This window comes from Taeniopygia guttata, chromosome 8 (genome assembly GCF_048771995.1).
Source record: "Taeniopygia guttata chromosome 8, bTaeGut7.mat, whole genome shotgun sequence".
Taxonomy (NCBI): Eukaryota; Metazoa; Chordata; class Aves; order Passeriformes; family Estrildidae; genus Taeniopygia; species Taeniopygia guttata.
In genome coordinates this window covers 20,322,359-20,343,305 of record NC_133033.1, presented here as the reverse complement: position 1 = coordinate 20,343,305, position 20,947 = coordinate 20,322,359, and positions in this window count along the sequence as shown.

Below are 20,947 nucleotides of genomic sequence, written 5' to 3'. Positions count from 1 at the left end.
GTTAAACCATCTTCTAGTGCATGACCTGCTGATATAGATACAGCATTCTGTTACAGTAGCCCTGGGGGATAATGTCTTGAAAGGGTATTCTCTTGAAAATGGAACTCCCTGTTTGTCTCTCTATTTCTTTGTGCCTTAACATCAGATCTTTGTCCGCCCTTTCCCCCATACAAAAGACCCTTTACTTGAGTGATCAGCAAGCAGCAATTCTTATATTAATCAGAAAAGATAATGATAGATTTAAGCACGCTAAATCAATGTGCTTCCTGATGGAGGTGTGATAACTCTGTTGTTAAAGAAGGGTCACATTTTCCCTGATGGATCTCTAACTGCAGTAACTTCAGCTTTGCCATCTTTTCTTTAAACACATAAAATTCTACCATGAGAAACTGTAAAACTGGTTAGCTGAGGCATTCAGGAACTCTCTCTCTTTACATAGTTGTAGTGTATCAGCTTATATTTCTTGTGAAAAGAAACAAGTGCTATATTATATTTTAACTACTCCACTTAATCTGCTTATGCTTTGCTATTCCTCTTAAGTTGTGAGTGATCCTTTAATTTTTTATTGCATCAGTGTAAAAATATCTAAAGCTCTATTTTATTGAGCACTTCCATCACCCTGAATACCTCTGTTATACTGCTTTTGAGGTCTTATTTTTCTATGCAATCCAATTTCCTTGACCTCAGAAGAGTATTTATTCCTGGTATCCATGCTTTATATTATAAAGGCTTTACTCTGGTGTGTCATCAATGCTGTTGCTGTGAAGTGGTGAGTTTTAGTACTGTGAAATTGAACTCTTTCATGGTGATAGAGAACAACTGACCCTAGTTCTTCAAATAGTTGATGATGGATTAGGAGATGAAACTAAGTGAGAAGTTTCTTGTGCTGCTGGGGTTTTTTTGGATGTGTGTGTGGTTTTTTGTTTTTGTTGTCTTGTTTTTTCTTAATATTTCCAAGGGCAAGTATTACAGTGCAGGATGCTGTATACAGAAAAAATTAGTCTCTTGAACAGAAGAGATGGCTTATCCAGAAAATATCAAACTTTTGAGTTTCTGGAATAAGAAGTCTCTTAATGACCAAAAAAAGCAATCCTCTCAGTTGTCACCAGAATTGTGCAGATTCTTGATAGGAGTTATCAGATGGGCAATACATGACAGACACCCAGTATATGTTTTAAGAGGCAGGTGTCTCAGATGGTTGCAATGAAATTTCTGCCTAAATCCAAGATGGATTGTAAATCTATTCATTGCCATTATGAAGTGCTTTTGAGGGCCAGTTAGAAAAGGCTGTAGCTTTTGATTAAATGGTAAGTAACTTAGTGAACTGTTCAAATCAAAAATTTATTCTTATTTTCAAATTATTACATTGTCCAAGAGCTGATCTCAAATTCATAAATGTATTCATTGTTCAGTTCTCCTAAAATACTCTGTCACTGTGGATTCATCAAGAATTTAGTGCAGATAGCTAAACATTGCTCTTATTTGCCCTCCATGGGAAGGATTGAAACTGCATTTGATAGAAGTAATTTTTGAATAAGCTATATTGAACCTGCACACCTACTTCTGTGTAATAAAATCACAGCCTGCTCAACCAGACCAGTCTAAGCTGTCAGTGGTAAGTTTAAGTACTGATATTTCCCAAACCTGTGACATGTTCAAACACTTTTGCCCCAGCCATCCTGAAGCAGCACTGGCTAGTGCTGGCAGCCTACAGGCTACTGAAACTAAGCTCAGAGTGTGGAAAGCATTTCCAAAGCATTGTGTGCCTGAGTCCTTAAACTGTTTAATGGGATGTATTTCTGGCCTGGCTGCTGGACTCCATTTAGCTGATAATGGTTGGGCCAGGAAGAGGCATCAAAAGGGGTTATTTGAGCTGTATTGTACCATGGGGCTGCAGGAGCTGTGTAAGGTGAATTGTAGGGGAGTAGTGTTGTGGTTATTTGATAATTTATTTTTCCTCTGGCAGAATTTGGGACATCACTGTTTCAAGGCATGGCAAAGTTCCTTTTCACTGTGATAAGTTAATTAAACTTTGAACATTTCAGATTCTGCATTTGTAATTTTTTTCCTGATTACTGGAAAGGAAATCTTGATCCTACAAATTAAATTAAATACACAACCTTACAACACTTTTGTTTGTATTTAAAATATTTTAAAATACTTTAAAATTACTGTGTGTTCAAGACAATGGGGGGCAATATCTGAGACTGAGAGAGACTATTCTTACTCTGGTAAGTCTCTTTTTAAAAGTCAGAGGTAGGGAGTACCTACTGAAAATATTAAATGATCAAGCTGTATTTTATATACAATGAAGTAACAGCAGTGTTAGAATGTTCCAGTGTATTCAAATAACCTGTGCTACTTCCTCAGCACAGAATTAGCTCTCATTTCCAGATCCTAATGGATTTATTGAAATGGATTCTGATTATGACACCCATCTAAAAAAGTTTGGGCTGAAGCTTACGAAGGCTGTTCCATCATTGTCGTTCCCACTTTTTTTTCTGCATAAATTTCTTTTAACTACTTCTCTCATACAAAATAGCCAGTTGCTCTTTTGCTGGCATTCAGAGCCTATTGCAAACCCTCTGATTGCAAAATCTTGAGTTCCCACTGTCAGCACTGTTTCAATTCCCAGTTTCTAGGTCACATTAAGATACTATGGAAGTAGTTTTTATTCATCTTTCCCTGTTTAAATGTCTCATTTTAGGGGCTCCTGGCATGGCATTCACACTGAAAAGCGTTACTGCTTGTATGAGTAAGTGGCACAAACAGACTTTGCAGAAACCTGTAAGCTGTAATTTGCTGAATGATGAAAAGGGAACATAGGGTAAGGTTGGTCCAATACACTCTCTTTCTCACCAAAGGCTGGTGTTGAGAGGAGGAAAAGGAGATTGTTCCAAAGAAATCTTTGTTGACTGCCTAATGATCCATAAATGTTTTATTAGCTATATTTGAAGATTGTGGTTTTTAACACATTGGTGTTCCTCGTGTCAGCAGGGGCCATGATGAATCCTCTTGGCCTAAACAGGAATGAATTATTTGATTAGACTGCTGTTGTAATTCTACTTCTTGTGCAACATTCCTGATTAGTTCCTAAGTAGATGCCTCTAACCAAACTAGAACTTTCAGAAATAATTGAAATTTAAGCATTGCCTGCAGGCTTACCAAGAATCAAAAATTTCCAACAAATTGTCATATAACAGTCCTGTGAAGATGCAGTTCAGCAGCTTGGACCACCTTCTAGTCCAATAAAATTCCCAGTATAATATTAATTATTTATTGCTGCAAAGTTTTGATTATTGCTGTATTTATAATAGTATACAAAGATGAGGCAAAGTCTGGAGAACTTTATGAAATTAAAAGATGTTCTGGAGAACATATGAAAACTAATTTTTTTTTAATTGGTGTATAATAAAACCTGTAATTATTTGTCTAACTGGACAATAAAACCTAGGCTTTTAAAAAGTATGTTTACATATTTTTTTTCTGCAGTAGGAAAAACACTGCCTGTGGCAGAAGGCAATATTTCAAATGGTTAGACACTGTGGAAGGATGCAAGAATGGAGCTGTGACTCTTGAAACTCACTTCAAGAGCAAACAACAGTAGCTGGGGCAAGCTGTGCCCAAGAGGCTGCGGGGTGGGATTGGGACAAGCCCTGCCAGGGACTTGTGATTGGGATGGTCCTTGTGAGTCAAACACTGCTGGGAACTCCAGGCAAGCCCTGCCATAATGAGGTTGCTTCCAAAGCCAGGAATGGTCCTGTAGTTGTGTAGTGCCTGAAGATGGCTTCCCAAAATGGTTGATGTGTTTTTTCTCTCTTCTGTACCAGAGAACATTAGCTCAGCAGCTGATTGACAAATGTAAGGCTCCTAATCTTGATTTGAAGTCTGTACCTTTTAGATTTGTTTGTGATATTTCTGGTTTAAATTGGGATTGGTGTGAGAAGCTGCATCTACAATGAAGAAAACACTTCTATTTCTGGTCTGTTTCACACAGACAGCCTGAAAGGCTTCCGCTTGGATGGAAACAGGTCACATTTCATCCCAAAGCAATTGAAATGACAGCTACAAATTCTGTAAAAAGTTTATAACAAGTCTGCTGACAGATACTCAAATAAGGAGTATTGGAGACCAGCAATAGGATGCTCATAATGGCCCTCATTGTAAAATCTTGATCAGGTACAAATTCTACCAAGCTTCCTCACTGATCCTAACCAATTCTTTAAATAATAAGTAGTCCAACTGCAATTCAAAATAAGATATCAAAATAAGGAGGAAGGAAAGCAATGTCTTTCTTGGTCTCTCATAAAATTGTCACCTGTTCTTGCACCATTAATACATTCCAGGAATGGCATATATTCCTCTATATGATATACTCTTGTTTTTTCTTAACTGCTCTTAACACCTGCAGATTATTCCTTGAATCTCAATTTACTGTGAGCAGACTTTGGATGCCTGGAGTGTCTGGGGCTGGTACTGGAACCATAGAAGACAAATTAATCTGGAGCAAGTAAGATGATTGCCCACATTGCAGGCAATGTCAGTATTAAGGAACCAGTGAAAAAAAGGTGTGTTTTGCTCTCTGGAAAATCCCTGGCTGAGAACAGAAAGTGCCAACATGCTTATGATGCCCTCCAAAAACCAAAACACCAGCCTTAAAAGCGTTTGAAGTGATTTCCATGTAGTTAAGATTTCTGAATTCAAATCTTTTAAAGAAGAGTGATGTACTCAGCTGTTTTATTGTGAGCAGAAACATTGGTTGCAATTTAGGTTCTGAGGAAGAAAATTATCTACTTTCTGTTCTCTCTTAAGGTGCCTTGGATTCTTAATCACTTGGTGCTGGGACCAGTGCAGTGTTCAATTGGTGTACTCAGTGCCTGTTATTTATCTGTTTTTCTCAGAGTAGTAACACTGCCACTCCACTTTGGTATATGTGTACTTGGAGTAAATGCACAAAGGCAGTCAAAACTCCATGTAAGCTTGTAGGGACAAAATTTGGCATTCACAGTTTAAACCGTGACACAGCAATGACCAAATGTAGTAAAGTGGGAAAAGGTCTTTTCCCAGAAGACCTTAGATGAGGTTAGTGGCACTTAAATAATACCATGGAAAATTTATTTTTCTTTAGCAAGTCCCAGTCTATCAGGAGGCTGACAATCTGACAGGTTTAATTCCTGAGGGTCTGAAATGAGACTGGCCAGCTGTGGTTCATGGATCACCAATAGTGCATGGTGGCCCATGTGTTACAAAGGGATTAGGGAAGAATCCATTTATCTTCAGGCAACTATGCTTTTCTAGTTGTTTTAAGGACTTACAGAACCTTTAGAAATAATTATTTTTCCTCTTGCTGATGGAAATAAAGATATCAAGCACTTGCCTGTCCTGTGCTGCAATGTCTTTCTTTTCTACTAATTTTTCCAGGAAATTTGATGTTATACTCTTCTGAAATGGAAAGAAGGGAAGTGAGGCTGCAAACGTCAACCTTGAATCTCAAAAATGACCAGGGAAGTTTGAAGTTGCCTCTAAGGGAGGAAGATATGGGACTTGTAATCAGCAGTCAGGAAAAAGTAAATATTACAATTTCATAGACATAACCAAGCACAGTGGAATTCATTATATCTTTCCTCCTTAGAACTGTCCTACTTTGATGGTGCAGTAGGATGGTCACACAAGGGAACGTGTTGTCTTGTGGGTGAGAGTTTGAGAGCACTGCTGGCCAGGAAAGGAGATGTGCTTTAAGAAGTGGCCTGAATATGTAGTCTAAGATCTTCTTTTAAATACCACAATATCCCTAGGGCATTAACACTGACTAGAAAAGAAGTCACTAACTTATTACAGTTTCCAGTTGTGTTGTTTAAGCTTGTAACCTGATTCTCCTTACTCAACACTGACATTTGATTCTAGAACTTTGGTCTTAACTTTGCTTATTGGGACTCAGATATTTCTCCCATGATTTCTTATAATGCTTTCTTTGGTCTTGAGAGGTCTGAAATAAAAAATAATTAATTTCATACAGACTTTTTTCTAAGCTCTTGCAGCTCTAATAAGAGGGTATTGCAAAACCTCTATGTTAAAATTTAAATAGCAGGGAAGAAAAGGCGGGCAGGAGGCAGTAAGAAAAAAAGCACAATGGAGGATTAAAAAAAGGAGATAATGGTCTATAAGCTCTTTGTGGCAAAGAAGGATTCCTTGTGCAGAACAGCACACCAGTGAGCCTAATTAATGCCTGTTACTTGCCACTTAAGGCTTGTTCTGAAACTGCTGGTAAGAGGCAAAGAGAAAATGAGAGGAAGAAAGAAATTCTGGAAGGGAAATGCAGAAAACACAGCACAAATGCCTCCCTTGAGATTCCTGCTTTAGACTACAGGAACTTGGAAGTAGAGACCCCTACAGCTGCATGATGACAGTAGCTGTAAATTGGGGGTTCAGTAATGTTGGGATGGGGAGGGGGAGAATATCTTTACTGTTTCTTGTGAGATTTGTCCCGTGGTAGTCTCATCATGGGTTTATTATAGGGTGATATAAGCTGTGGGAGTGAGTAACAGGCTTCAAGAGGACATGTCAATGTCTGAGCATTGCTGAGGCTGAGAAGGAAGATAGAATAGTTTCTCTGGCTTGTGAAGGTACAGAATTGAAATAGAATAGGAAGTATCTTAAATAGAGAAGTTGTTCAGCTAAGCATTGTTTTAATGCAAATGTTTTATCCCTTTTTTGGGGAGATATTTTTTTCTAAATGATTATTAAGATCTTAGCAATATAATAATATAAATAACTTTTCTGGGCATTGTTTTATAGACAGATTTATTTTTACATCTGAATTATTGCTGTGATACTATCTAGTATCACATTATCAAGTGAGAATAGTCTGTCTGAAAATGGAGCTGATACGAAAACTGTGTACATCAACAGCATTTATCTAGTGAGTGTCATGTCATATACACACAGAACAAATTTCAGAAATGGGCGTTTTTCTTGAAATAATATCTAAACTCATCTTTTAAAATCATGAATGGTCCTCTTCAAACTCATAGTTGTGTGGTGGGGAATGTATCCACTAATGGCATCCAGAGTGAGCACTGATGCTTTAGGGCTTTCCATCACTGCAGTTCCTCCCCACAGACTCCTTGGAGAAGGAGCTGCTGCTTTGGGGACTGCAGAAGGGGTGAGCAGCATGGCGCTGCTGCCTTGGGGTCTGCTCATGTTTCACGTGCTGGACTGGAACATGAATTTTTAGCCTTTGACCTAAAGGTAATCCATGGTTTACACAAGTCAAGATATTTATGATCTTTTATTAGCCTCAGTCACATGAAAGACCTATACTTTTACTCTGATTCAAATGCAATATGTATTGGTATTAGGGATATGTTTTTCTTTGTTTTGGCAGGACAAAAGGATACAGATATGAGAGAATTGATTATATTCCATACTATGCATTTGGAGATAGAGCCAGTAATATGCTAGTTAGCAGTTTCACATAATCTCATTGGCTTCAGCAGATTTATCCTTTCCTTGCACTATAAATGAAAAAGACTCAGTCCATTAACATTTAAATTGGAGATACAGACTCCTGAAGTAAACTGTTTGCATTGACATTAATAGTGGGCACAGCCCATTAGTGTGAGCTCATATTAGCAACATCTTAATAATCATGGCAGAGCTTTTTTTAAAGTTATGGGAATTCCGCTGTAGCATATAATTAAATGTGTATGGAATTTTTATTGGTTATAATTAAGATGCATGATCTTTGTTTATTATAGCATTAGAAAGTACTATAATAGCTCTGAAAAGCACTGGTTGTCATGTGGTACTGCTTAATTATGGAAAAATACTATAACACTTCAGGTCGGGCTGATTAAAGCAATTAGCACAAAATTATAATTGGATGCTATTAAAGTATGTAAAAATATTTACAAGCCTCCTCATGACTATGGGAATTGGGACTTAAATGCTTTTCTTTTTAAGAGGATGCAATTTTATGTTTTTCCTGTTGCTATACAATAAAAGATTCTGCGAATCTATTAGCTACTTATTGGACAATGTTACCAGGGTCCTATGTGTGTGTGCATGTATTTAAAACTATTTTCAAATCCTTTAAAATCTGAAATTAGGCATGTTGATCTTATCCATAAAAGCATTCTCATCTCTATTCTTCTAACCAGTACTAAGCAGTGTAAAAATTGGATCCTTCTCAACAGAACTGAAGTTCATGTTCCTCGACCTAGACTATACCTAGACTATGATAAGATTGTTTTTTCCTGTCCCATTGCCTTCACTTAGGAAACACTGATTTTTATTTCAATTCAGTTTTTGGCACAATATTTTGTGGCACAATAATATTTTCCTCTTGCTTTTTACATGGGCAAATATGGGACATCTCTGTCACCCCTTCTTGTTTTGATGGTTTGGGTTCTGTGTGGATCCCAGAGGAATTCATCATTTTAGGGTAGCTGAAACCAGCAACATCAGCAACTAAAATATGCAGATCAAGAGACTGGAGGGAATAAGGCCTTAAATATCTTTAATTGAAATTATTCTGTCATCTTCTGGGTTTTGGGTCTTTGGAGTACACTGAAGTGAATCTTCTCTTCACAGCCATACACAAAAAGAATTCAAGTACTTATAAATCAGAAATAAAAGAGACTGTTATTGGTAGTACAGGGATAGCGGTTTCTCTCTGAGCTGTTACTTCTTGGAAATAGTTTCTTATTTTTTGCACAGTAATCTCTCTAGTTCCTTCTTGAAACTGTTTTTTCTGGGAAGTGGGGAGATGTGATGATAACAGAATTCTGTAAGAAACAAGTAGTGGGGAAATGTCATCCGTTTTAATAAAAATGTAAGTTTTTGGTATCAAAAATGTTTTTCTGCTCCTGTACATTATGCATTGAAATATTTCAGTCCATTTTGTTTTTTTCCTAAAAGAAACTCTGAGACATTTCTGCCTCTTATCTGCCTCAGTAAGGAAAGTGGAACGATATTGTTTCAGCTGGGAGATGTCCCATTTGTTATGATAATAGATTGTGTTCTCAGTGTTTTTGTTTTGATACTCTCACCAACTTTGACTATTTGTATAAGTGATCAGAATTCTCTGGCAAATTATGAGATGTGATATTTCCCTCAGCCAGGGATGTGCTCCCTAAAGCTATATTAAAATATGTTATGTCTTTCTCCACTGCTCCATGTCAGTGCCTTGCTTATCTCTATATGTGTACCTTTTTTCTACTAATTTTCTATTCTCCTCTTAAAACTGGGGAGTCTGAGTTTTCACCACAAACAGGTGCCAGCCATCTCCATATGCTGTATAAACAATTTAATCTGAATGCAGCTTAGTGGTTCTGGTGAGCTGTTGCAGATGTTTTTGTTTGTTTGTTTTAATTTAATAAATATAAATTCAAGTAATGAGGTTAAACCAAAATTCTTTCTGTGTTGTCACATCATAAAGGAGCGTACAGGTTACGTAGATGTCATCATTTGTTATAATTTATTGTCATTTATTAATGACAAGTAACACATGGGTGGTCCCAACAATTACACTTCCGTTTGGACTGTTAGGATGCTGACAACTAAATATTTCATTTTCCTTAAAAAAATCTTACTTAACTGATGGTATAAATTCTTTCAAATGAGGTAGCCTACTCACCAGAACTTGAGTAAGAAACTGCTCTCTCCACCCATTTTTGTACTTTGGTATAGAAATTTTAGCTTTTCCTGAGACACTGGCTTGATTTATTTTTCTTTCATTTTGACCGTAGTTTGGACTACTGCTTTTTTATTAAATAGAATAATTAAAAAATAATACAGCTATCATTGCAGGTGATAATGAAAGAGGGATTCTTTTGCATGTCAAGAAAAGAATGCTATTATGAAATTTTGCTTTGTAGCTACAGCAGTTATGTGCTGTAATGTCTAGACACTCATCTCCCTTATTCATAGATGAGGTGTTTAAATTAATGTACAATAAGCCCTGATCAGATTTTAGGAAGAAGTACAAAACAGCTGAGACAGATGATGTTCAGCCATCTAATTGCCTAAATTAATTTTTTGATTCTTCAGTGGCAAATCTGTCAAGACACAAAAACTGTTGGACCTTCTTCCTGTCTCAGATGTTCAGGTTTTAGTCCTAAATACAATAATTAGCAGTATCATAATGAGAGCAGAATTCGGTGACCGCTGTTATTTCATGGTTTCACTGGCTCTGTCTCACTGGGAGGACTTTGGATTTTTCAGTCAACTTAGCAAGATACTCTTTGATACACTTTTCATTATTAAGCTAATAGGAAGGCTCATGGAGGACTTTAAAATGGATTCAAGTGTGAAATCAGTAGGTAATATACATAATGAGGCCATTGCTACAGCTGTGCTGCTGTAGAGTTAAGCTACAATGAAACTTGAAATTGGCTTTGGCTTGAGTTAGACCTGCACCTGTAAAAAACAGAGATATTGGGACAATCAGGTAAAAAAATCTGAGATTTCTTAATCAGCCTAAGTTATCTATGGATCTTGCACAGCTGATGTGGGGGAAGGAGAAATAACCCTCCTCTTCTTCCCTTGTTTTTCATGAGCAAAATGGCAACAAAACCTCCTATGTGTATTTCTTCTATCTCCTCTGAGGTTCTGACTATAAACATGGTTTCTTCTTTCCCTTACCTGTTTGTGGATTTCAGGCTTCCTTTCCTGTCTAACCTATCACAAGGCTTGTTGTGGTAATACAATGGTATGGTATGGTTCTGTCTGAGAATACTGAGTGGGTCTCATCTTGCAAACACCTCAGTGTTTTCAGATCTGCCTGTGGTTGTCAATCACTTGCTGGTATAACAAGGCAACTAAAATGAATTTTTCAAGTTCTTTAAATCTGTCTGTGCATTTCTATAATTAGAATGCCATAAAATGGTGCCCAGCCTTGTGAAAAGATGTATGTTCTTGTGGCTAAAGACTGCTGGGGGGAGAGCAGAGGGAGGAAATAAAGGCTTGGTTCTTATCTCCCTGTCACATACTTTTCATGCGTTATAACATGTCACTTAGTCTCTGTGTGTCTCTGTAGGGATCTCGTAACTACTTGTACCTGTGGGGATAATAGCCCTTCTTGCCTCCTCTTATCCATCCTGTTGTTTTGGTTTGTGAACTCTTACTAGTAAAATACTGTTTTTTACAGTGTGTGTGTAATGAGATGATATCTATATTGTTTCCTTCAAGCTGTGCTATAAATATTTTTGAGAATTGCCTGTCAAAATATTTTAAAAACAAAAAAATCATATTTTTAGGAAAACAATGCTCCTATGCTTCTATTGTTGTTATTGTTTTGGAGTGGGTTTTTTTGGTTGGTTGTTGGCTTTTTGGGTTCGGGTTGTGGGGTTTTTTTCTTTTTTAAAGAAAGCACAGCCAGCATTTCCTGAAATAGTCTGTGGTTTTCCTCTCTGCATGAATTGCTGTACTGTATCTTGGAGTTGTGTTCTATCATGAAAGTGAGACAAACTGGGAATCCACAGGAGCTGATCTTCACCGTTCTCATGAAGGGAATTGTAGGAGCAAATGGTGATCTTGTCACTCTTGTGACCAGTGACAGGACTCAAGGAAATGGTGTGGAGCTGAGTTGGGGGAGGTTTAGGTTGGATATCAGGAAAATGTTCTTTACCCAGGGGATGGTTGGGCATGGGACAGGCTCCCCAGGAAAATGGTCACAGCACCAAGGCTGCCAGAGTTCAACAAAGGTGTTTGGACAATGTTCTCGGGCATAGGGTGTGATTGTTGGGGGTGTCCTGTGTATGGCCAGAGGTTGGACTCGATGATCCTGATGAATCCCTTCCAGGTCAGCATATTTTATGGTTCTGTGAATAAAGGGATCAAAAGGAAGAACAACAAATCTAGTGACTGTACCTCAATTGTTTTCTGACCAGGAATTAATGTTTCTAATCCTAGCTTCCTGACGGGTTTGATTTTAATATGTTTTGTTTATTATAAATCTTCAGGAACTTTATCATCTGTGAGGCAGGCAAATTGTAATTGAATTGATATATTGAATTTAAACAAGAGGTGATAGAGAGATTTCAAGGAGGACAAAAGTTCAGCTTTAGGTCCTGAGTTTTTTGTCTTGTTTTTGTTTTGGGAGGTTTTTCTGGCATGTGCTGTTTGGTGTTTTTAGTGCAGTAAGCATGGACAGTGTGATGTTGTAAGAACACAGCTATTCCAGGTCACACTTGCAGACTTGAAGAACTAACACACATATAATAAAGAGAATCTGTGCCTGAGGAAATGCAACTGATTATGCAGTTGTGAAAATTAACATTAGCCTGAACTTCTTGTAAACAGTCTGGGAGACCCAGTAAAATAAAATGTATTTTCTGTAGTGCTGCTGCCTCAGCTCATGCAAAACACTTTGTGGTCTTATATTTGTGTATAATGAAGGCTCATCCTCTCAGGGCAATGAAAGTATCATGGCTTCTAAAGGACAGGAAGGCATCCTTAAGAATAAAGATGGAGAGAGAGTAGAAGAGGGAGACTCGAGATTCTTAAAATAGCTTTTTTTTCCGGTTTTGGGGCATCTCACAGTGGAATATACAGTATCTAAGAGTCTAATCAGTCTAAAAGACTAATCAGTCTTTTCTTGAGCCAGTGAGCTTTTGCTTTTATATCTGTTACTCCAGAAAACAACCGAATTATCTAAGCCTTCTTTCTCACAGAAGCAGATGAATTCAGGAAATTCTAATTCTGGAATATTAGGCAGAAATTGGGACACCAGCTTTTAACAAAGTACAGAAAAAATATATGCTTGAAACTTCAATAACTAAAAGTGGTTAGAGAAATCTGGAACTAGGGCTCCCCTTACCTAGCACAAATTTTTGACAATTGGCCCCACAGAATTTTTAGTATTATTTTAAATGCCCCGAAATGTTTAATGAAATGTTTTCAGATTTAATGATAGGAGCATATCCCAACACTCTTGGAAAAAATGTTGCAATGCCAGAAGTCCCCTAAGGAAGTCTGTTCCTGCTATGAGATCCTGGCCAGGGTGACTTGAATAAAATTTTGAATGCTTCAGGGCTCATCCAAATTGAGTGAACTCTGAACCTTAATGATTCATACACCAGCAGTTTCTTTGATGTGAAAGAGGTTGTGAGGCAAATCCAGGAAAATTTATTGTCTATCAAAGATTTTTGCCACCACCCAGCTGTGGGGCAAGGCCTGGCAGTGGTGTGGGAGCAAGGCATGGGGTAGGATGCCTTCTGCTCTGATGTGGGGCAGAGTTACTGCTGAGCAAAAAGAATAAGACTGGACCACAAGTCATGACAGTTCAAAGCATACAGGGTTTGAGCTAATTCCTAATTCTCTTTGTTCTTTTTACCGTAGGAGAAAAGGAGCCAAGACAGGCAGGTGATTACCTTTGGTTGCTGTTGCTGTACCGCAGTTAGAAAAACAAATGTGGCTGATTTGTTTATTTTTTTTTTTCTTAACTGTAACAAGACAGGTTAATCAGTGCAGTGGTTCTTTCCTAGTGCTCACAGCTGCCCCAGCACATCAGCTGTCCTCCTGCAGGGAGGCAGCTGGTCTTGCCTTGGTGATTTCCACTGTTACTGCAAACCTCATTGCCCTGGACCTCTGAAGGAGCAGCTCCATTTAGTTTTAACCCTTTAATTCTTCTTCTCCTAGCTTTAGATTGCTAAAGATTAGATACAGAGGAAGGAGGAGATAGAAAAACTACCTTTTCTTTTGTTTTACAGTTTTTTTTCTAAATTCAGCTCCAGAGCTCCAGATTCTCTGTCATATGTAATGCTTTTCTGATAGTTAGGCACCGCATAGTCACTCCTGATATAGTAAAGTATCTTTTAATAGGAAAGCTGAGGAAATGGCCTCTAATGATTCTTTGCAAGATGTTATTTTTACCTCTGCAGTAACTGATTTGAGTCTCAGTGGTGGCCAACGGCCAGGAAAAGAGCAAGACTGTGCTTTCTAATGGAATGTGTGAATCTTCCTTACAATGTTAAAATAAGGAGTATTGGATAATTTCCTTCAGAGGCAGAAAAAACTCTTCTACACGGGTGTACTGCTTGTGATCCCTCTGTGGTCCCTCATCCAGGGTTATGGTGACTTGATATCCTGTTTGGTTTGTGTAGGCAAGTCCATGTTCTCGTGTTTCTTGTTTTTTTTTTTTTTTTTACACTTATGCAACCGCTCTGCTCTGTCAGCTGTCGAGGCAAGAGCTGTGCTGGGACCTTATGCAAGGCATACAGGCTGCTTTTCTCCTCTTGTGGAGAAAGACTTGTGAGTGAGCTTGAAGTATGATCCCAAATCCCACCAGATCCTAACTGCAGGGGTAAATGTAACATCTGACCCTGCTGAGGGCATCACCTCATCACCTTGGTTGTTGCCCACGTAGCTGATGTTTCGCTGCACACATACATTGCCCCCCAATTCCCCCCATTAAAATTTAGTTGAATAGAAAACATTTCCTTGAAGCTTTTGCAGTTAAGACTGTGCTTAATTTTGGCTGGTTTTCTGCTTTTCTTTCTTTTTCTGTGTATCTTAGCCTGCCTTATTGTATAAATCTCTGTGTGTGTTTATATATGTGTGTATATATATATATATATATATATAGCAAAGCTGAATGAGAAATTCCCATAGTTGCTTTTCACTTTGGACTGTTTTTAAGGTTTACAAACTGTAGTAGTCTGTATTTTCAATGGAATAATTTTGAAATAAAAATTGTCAGGGATCAAGTTGTAATAAAAATTTCATGTTCTTTCTTTCTGTTTTGATGGAAATCACTGAACTGGAGCAGAAGGCTGGGAGCCTCATGGACTAGGACATTGGATCTTGGACTGCACTAACTGATAACTCAATTAACATATTAGACAATAAAGCCCAGCCTTCTATTTGTGATTGTTCTGCAAATGTTGTCTTGGATTTTTTTTTGGCGAAGAATTGCAAGGGCATAATATAAATAGTGGAAGTGATGGGAACTTTTCAACCTTTGTTTCCTAAAATTAAAACAATTTAAGGATACAGTACATTAAGAAGTATCCTAATACCAATGACTACTGCTTTCCATCAGGACTAGGTTTTGGTTACCGATTTCATTGTAAAGGTAGTGGGATTGTGTGTCATTGCACCTACCAGTCTCACTTGGTTCAATGTAACAGTTGCAATATCAATAAATTAAAATATGACTAAATATTAGAATGGATAAATACCATCTGTTTCTACCAACAGCTGTTCAAAACCACATTGAGACATGAAGCAGAGACATGTTAGTAGCACACTTAAGGAACACAGGGCTTGTATCTGCATGTGTGACTCCTTTGTCTACTTATTACTGGTAAATTTCCAGGCTTTGATTTGGGAGGATGTGGTACCTTGCTGCCTCTGAGACAAGTCAGCTGCTATTGGAGTGAATTAGACCTTGTACCTGCTTCTGTGTTCTGGTCTGATGAGGAAAATCTTTCCTGTGCTGACACTCGCATGCTTTGGATTGTTCTGACCTGAGCACTATGCTATGTATTACTTCTTTTACCTGAGTATCATGATTATTTTAAATTCAGGAGCTGAACTAACAAAACACGGTGTTTTCCTGAAGAATTGCCTCTAGTGCAAATGGACAATATAAATACTTTTCCAGCTCTCTGATTTTGTATCCTATGTGTGTTTGGGGGGGTGAGGGGAGAGACAAATATCATCATGGTTTAACTGAAGAATGTGTAGTCTTGTGTTGGTCTTAGGCTGAATACAAGGACCTCCTAATGCCCTTCTCTTCTGTCATAAGCATTTTGGAAGAGTTGGCTTTTCCAATAATGAAGCTGACCATGCTAATTATGACATATTAGATTTTATGTTTTGGTCATCCTTAGTTCTGTGAAAGCTGGCTTCCAAACATTTTTGGAAATGGATTTCTGAGGAGAGTTTGTCCAAATCTGACAGAGGTTGGAATTCTAGCACTTACCATGTGAATTCAATGTGATGTCTTTGCCCTAGGCAAAATAACAAATTTTGAGCAAATTTATCCCAGTGGGAGTTTAATACTATTTCCATGAATAAATGTTTTTTCAGTGTGAATCATACCTGGATTATTAACGTGTGAAATAACAGTTTTCAAACTTCACAAATAATTTATGTTTCTATGCACACTAGTGAAAAGTCAGTGTAATAAGTTTTGGTTTTCTATGGAAGTTTCTGATTTTTGTGAAGCAATGTGATTTCTCTTTTGTTTTCCCTTTCTACCTCTTAGCTCTGCTTTATTGATGATGTTGCTTCCTTGTACCTTTTCTCTATCTTTAATTTTTGTTTTTTTTCAAGTTAAGTTAATCCTAAGTGCTGACACAAGAGATTTTAGTAGGAAGCTCATCCTTTCAGTTGTTGATAGGGCTCACACTATTAGTGCAAGTCCCAGGCCAGGGCATAAGCCTAGATCTGAGCTGCAGGCAGTGTAGGCTTGGAGTAAACAGACTTGACTAACTTTTACTCGCCAGGGATTTGGCCCAAATATTTTGGTTATGATGAGCAAAACTGATGTTGGTTCTTAATTAGCCAAGTGTGAGATATTTTGCATTTATCTTTGTGTTAATTCACAGTTCAGTATATTTTATAGCTTAAAAGCAATAAACTTATTTTAATCTTATCACCATGCAGTAATATAGTGGAATGTTTACTAATTGCTGAAAAGCATTTTATTTAAAGATAAATAGCCTTTGTACTTGAAATGAAATTTAAAATTGTTTAATTTTATGCTGATATGCTAAAAGCAGTTATGTATACAGATATCTTTATCATCAGTTTTACTAAGGGGCCTATAGCACATATATTTATACTATATTAACAGGGAATTTGAATACACCCTGTGAATAATATAAGGTAGCAAAATAAGATGGGGCATCCTGACAAAATAAACATGTATTTAATAATTAATTTCATTTGGGAGTGATGTGTATCTGTCATTTCCATCCATGCAATAAGAAATCTCAAAGGCTCTCATCTACTCCATATTTTTTTTCCTGAGCTCCTGTACATGATTCCCAGTATTTCTAGCTCTTTTTTGATCTTGAAAGTTTTCTCATCTCTTTTAATACATTTGCCTCCTAGTTCTTCCCTGCAAGACGTTAATCTTCCCTGGTGCTTCTATTTCACATAAGGCATTTACATGCTAATATTCATTTTTCTTGATTTCTTAAAATGCTTTAAAAAAATATGTATCTTTACGTAGCAATGACATTCTGGAATTGTCAATACATTTCTTGGTAAAATGCCTTGTAGGAAGCAAAGAAAGCAATAAAACTCCTTGAGTGGCCTTGGTTATGGAAATAATGTGAACCATTCTTCTATAGTGTACCTGAATGCACAAGCAATGGCTAAATCCTTACCCTTCAACAACCAATGTATTAATTCTTGTAAGAAATATTCCATTTTATTCAAATTTAAGTAGTACAGGAAAAAAATTGCTTGTAGGGAGTATGTGGAGGAAGAGTGTTCCATATCAATCTACTTGGTTGCTTCTAGACTGATTCTTACTGCATTGTGAATTTAGGGTGATGTCTTTGAGATCAATACCTGTAATCTGGAGGTTTGGTTGTTTTGGGTTTTTTTAATCTGGTGTACTTCATCTGGACCCAAACAATAGTTAACAATGGATGCTGACTACAGGAAATGGCTCCTATGTCCATTGAGTGCAGCTGGACCCATGTCAGATTTCCATCTAATGCAATTACTGTTCTTGTGACTGATTTCTGGAATACCAGGTGTTGGTTCACTGTTCTTGTGAATAGCTGGAGATCAGCCAGAGGTAGGGAGGGAAAAGACTGGGGAGTGGGGATGAAGAACTGAGCCTGCTATTCTAAATCATCAGTGTGGCTGCTCTCAAACTGCTCTGCCATGGACCACTGTGGATCTTCCATATCCTGTTTGCACACCCTTTGTTTTGCATACTGTGGTGTGCTTTTAGGAACCAGAGCTGTTTGGTGAGGTGTGGGTTTGTGCTGTACCAAACGCTGTGGCACACTCTGCCTGCGCCCTCCAGCTGAGCAGGGAACTGCAAGGCCTGGGGCGCCTTAGCATTGGAGTTAGCAACAGACCCACTGGGCTCCACTGGAGCTCTGAGGTGAGGGCTCTTTGCTAAGAGAGAAATTTATACAAGATCACAGTGTGACACTTGTGTTGCCACGAGCTTTGGTTCCACTGTGTTCAGCCTGCAAGGGGCAGCCATGAGGCCCGTCAGGCCTGGCTTGAGGCAGGGGAGCCCCGGCTGCAGCACTGCCCGGGCCTCTCCTGTGACACCCAGCAGAGGCCACTGAGAATTATTATCTTTTTCCCCTCTGTTTAACTCTCACAGTGGCCTTGTGAGGCTGATGAATTATGTATTACAGACTGGTTTCTTTTGCAGGCTTATCCACGTTAGCTGAGGTGGTTCCAGAGGAGCTGGTGGCTCCTTGGTGGCTGCGCCCACGGGAGCTCATGGAGCCTGCCCTGCCCTGCCTGGGGCTGCCCTGCCTGGCCTGGGCTCCTGGAGGATGGCACTGCCATGCTGATGGAAAGGTGCTCATCCTTCCTCTTTAGTGTGTTTAAGATCCAGTTGTACATCCTCTGTGCCTGTGTTTCTCTACAGTCAGTTGCCTGTTTAGAAAATGTAAATATTTTAGCTAAAAGGCTTTAGAACTTTTCATGTTGTTGCTCACCAGAAAGTATACACTGTATGTTTTCAACTTTTCCTAAATGCATATATAACTTTTATTTTTCTATGAAATGCAATATTTTCCCTAAGGAGTTAACTAATATCTCTGAAGCCTTCTAAGGTTAAAATTTGAAAAGCCTTCAACATACATCCCTGATTTTCTGATTCCGTTGCTTATTTGTTTAGGCTGATGGGAATAGGCTTTGTCTATTGTTCTTGAAGAAGAAAAGAAAATTTTTGTGCTCCCAGGAGGCAAAGGCAGTTTTCATTGGCATTTTAGTGAAATATTAAAGGCAAAGCAGATTTGGAGGGACACACTGCAAAGGCTGTCACAGTGATCAGAGAGGCACTGGAGTGAGGAAAGGGACAGCTAAATGTGTAGGTGGAGAGTCAGTACATTTGTGCAAAGGTATGAGTAACTGAAGTTATGAATTGGTTGCAGATGGGAGATGGCAAGCAAGAAAAGTGGAACAAAATTATATTGACATCCCTGTGTTGTCTAAAGACCACTACAAGACCATTAGTATTGCTGCGTAGCCAGCAGGGAGGCCCTGTCAGGGTGAGATTTTACTTAGGCAACTGGTATTGATTTTTGGTCTGCTGCCAGGATGTAGGAAGGAAAAGATTTTTTTTCTTTTTTTCTTTCTTTTTCTTTTTTCTTCTGTGTCCATATTCATGGATGCAGAGCAGTGTGTCTGGACCTGGGATGTATGGTTGAGCGTGTCTGTGTGCTGTCATGACTGACTTTATTGTGGGTAAAATCTTTTGAATTGACCTTCTGACTTCTGGCCTTGCCTTTCTCATCTTTCCCTCTTGTGTCTCCTATAAGACCAGACTAAAAGGCAAAATTAAGAATCCAACACATGGTTGTGGCAATTTTTTTTATTTTCTTATGTCTGAATGAATTTTGAGTGAGTTTTTAGTATTTCTGGTTGCACAAGTGAAGAGTCCTGTGTTTGCCCCCTGGGAAACAGCAGCCAGAGCTGTGAGGCTCAGTTCTCCCCTGAGGCTGCTCAGGGTGCTGAGGGGCTCCCGGAAAGAGCCGGGGCAGGTATCACAGCAGTGTAGGGAGAAATTCCAAGGAGTCTGGCAAAAGTCTGATCCAGATTCTGCCAAATACAGCTGTTTTTAGTGTTTCAGTGTTATCTGTTCTGGTGAAAGTAGAATGGGGGCTAAAAATGGCCCATGAAGCATCTATCAGGCCAAGGTAGCAGTTCTTGTGTCTCATTTGAAGTGGCAGCCTAGAAGAGAAATAGCTTAATACTTAGTGATGCTTCTCTTCTTTTTCTTCCTGCAATGGAGGGGTGTCAGTTTCTCTTCTGTATTTATGAGTGCCCAATTAAACATGTGTGCAATGAGTTTATTTCCCTACTTCCTAAGAGAAAGCTTGATAAAGAGAAATTTCTGGCAAGAGGAGAACTTGTGTGAAAATTAGTGAGCTGCAGTTTGTTTGTAATAGATGGACAGAGATTGACCTGGTTTAACTCACATTGGATCCTTCCTCATGACTTACATTAGATTAGATCCTAATATATTGTTATTAATACACTTCTTTAGCAGAGAAAATTAATCTCATAGAAAAATGTTTTTCTTTATTCTATTGAATGTATGATAAACACATAGCTAAGGATGTCTTTTCTTTAAAATTTATATACCTGCATGCTGAAAATTGAGGCTGCAGAATTGTTAGAGAAACAAGCACTAAAACAGAACAATGCTGTTCAAGTGTAATAGATGAATTAAATCTCCCATGCTATTTCATCCCTGTTTATCTATGTCTTCAACTTTTCTCTCATGTTGTGAAGCCTACTTAAATTAATTCTACTATGTGTTTGACAGATTATTCCTATAGAGGGTAGGTCTGAACACTGCTTATTTCCAAGGAGATAGAATGAAAATATTCTTTTGGGAATTTGGCCCATTAATTATGGGTAATTTTGAAACCAATTAGTTTTGATCATTGAAACATCAGACTGAATCTCTGCATTGATTGAGGTCAGCTCTGTTAAGTCTTCAATTTTTGTGTTGTCTTGTGGAACAGACAGCTGTTTGTCCTGAAAATTTGTTTGCTGCTACTTTATTTGCACTCTACTACTTCAGTTCTGGCCACATATCTGATTGGGAAACAATTATAATCAAGAAAACAAAACCCCAATCCAGGATACTATAACTTCTAAAATTATAAATATTTTTACTTTTGCCTTATTCATAGTGATTAATTAGACCTTTTTGCAGACTCCCCATCTATTTGTGTGATTATCATTGAAGAGTAAAAAAAGCCATTTATTTACAAGACTGTCA